Source organism: Acanthisitta chloris, unplaced genomic scaffold (assembly GCF_000695815.1).
Source record: "Acanthisitta chloris isolate BGI_N310 unplaced genomic scaffold, ASM69581v1 scaffold13347, whole genome shotgun sequence".
In the NCBI taxonomy this organism is placed as follows: domain Eukaryota; kingdom Metazoa; phylum Chordata; class Aves; order Passeriformes; family Acanthisittidae; genus Acanthisitta; species Acanthisitta chloris.
Window position 1 is genome coordinate 38,368 of NW_008683391.1, and position 1,815 is coordinate 40,182.

The window sequence follows — 1,815 nt, forward strand, 5'->3', positions numbered from 1 at the left end:
TTAGATCATTCGTTGGCTTGAATATGCATAACACTGTACATGGATACCTAGCAGTTCACAATTTAAACATCGCATATCCTCCTTTTTTTAGACACTGGACGCCAGTCCAATTCTGAATTGTGCTTACCTATTTCTATATCTCTGCATATGCACACTTACATAATATTTCTCTTACCTTTGGTGGTCCCCAGGGAGACATAACACGGGAGAAGAGACTGTAACAGGACAAGAACAGCACCTCTTCTTCATGAGTTCTAAGAAACCTGAGCTTTGACTCATATTTGAGGTTGCCACAAGCTACTTTATCAGGAAAGCACTGATTGAGTGTTTAATATAATCATCCCATTACTCAGTTTTATTTCCCAGCTACAGTTACAAACTAAGTTTGTTTCAGGCTTTAGATGAGAAAAGATGGACCGCTGGAATTTCTCCCCTAGTAGAGCAACTCACCACAATACTAAAGACGTTAATCACATTTAGAACTACAGACAGCCAAGAGAAAGGCTTTCTAATAATCCTGTGTTATTTTACTGCATCTGAAAGATGGTTGTGGCCACATACAGTACATCTACATCTTTAGATGATGTCAAGTAACTCCTGACAAGAAGCATAGCTCCCCCCGTAAATGTTACCAGTCTACCAGAAAAGAAAACATTCCGTTTTAAATCATGCCTGCTGTTGTTTTAGAAAAGAAGGCATAAATTAAATGCAGCAGACATTAATGCCAAAGATACATGTCTAGGAATACTATTATTGCTGCCTAGCAACTAGGAGGGAGTTGGGGAGGGGGGAAATAAAGTGATGGAAGAATCTGATTTTGGCCACCCGAAACTAAAAACAATTTGATCACACTGCACTGTGCCTGCTCTCAAAGGAATTGATTTAGAGAATGGAGAGGAGAGAGGCTAAGTTTGCAGGCAACTCTCCTCCAGCCCCCAGCAGCATTAACATAAGGTGCTGACGAAGGGAGGGGAGAGTGAGGCAGGCTAGACGAATACCAACATGGGATTCACTTCGTTAACCTTCTCTTTACTGCTTATCTACTTCTACTAAACACACTGCACCACAGAGCTGGCAGTTTTTAAGGAAGCAGGTCACTGGTGTAACTCAGATCAGCACTAAAAGGTTTTGCTTTGGACAGTACTATTATTTTCACTCAGAAAGCAGGCAATGCTGCTATTGCTCACTCAGAGCACCAAGCTCATCAGGACCTAAACTGCCTCATGGTGTACTCCTTTCCTAAATACATTCACAGGTCTATTTTCATCTGTTGCTTTTGTTACTGGTGAAAATAATGAGATCTCTCAGCAAGCAACGAGGAAAGGTTCAGGTAACCATGTGAAAAGTAAGTCCAATAGAACAGATTAACTCATACCTTATGTTTTTTGTAAACGAAGTATTTACACCTTTTTATTTGAGACTAGAAGTGAGACATTTTTTCTTATAGTATTCAGAGTCAGAAGTTGCTTTGCATGTTGGCAACTTCACTGTACTACTGTAATTACAGTCACTCTTCATACAGAAAACAAACAAAAGCATTTAAAGCAGTTTTGGAATTCAATTTCTTAATTAGGATGCTCGCTCTCTCTCTCTCTCTCTCTCTCTCTCGCTCTCTCTCGCTCTCTCTCTCTCTCCTACAACTCTCTCTCTCTTCTCTCAGACAGGAGATACTTATGCATCGGAGTGAAATCCACAGCCTCCTGCCCTGGTCACCCCCTTGTTAACCTCTTTTCCATCAGCACAGGAGTGCCAACAACCAATGACCTTTCTGACTAGGCTGGAATGGGGTCTTGAACACTTCTCCGCTGTGAAGAC

At 41.2% G+C, this 1,815-nt stretch overlaps 1 protein-coding gene across 1 annotated transcript in view; it reads right to left on the reverse strand.

Annotated features, from left to right (window-relative positions):
* The window catches only part of POLR3B (polymerase (RNA) III (DNA directed) polypeptide B), a gene marked incomplete at its 5' end in the record, with an annotated part of 50,794 nt that overhangs the window by 29,258 nt on the left and 19,721 nt on the right, over positions 1-1,815 (reverse strand). The window lies entirely within an intron of this gene.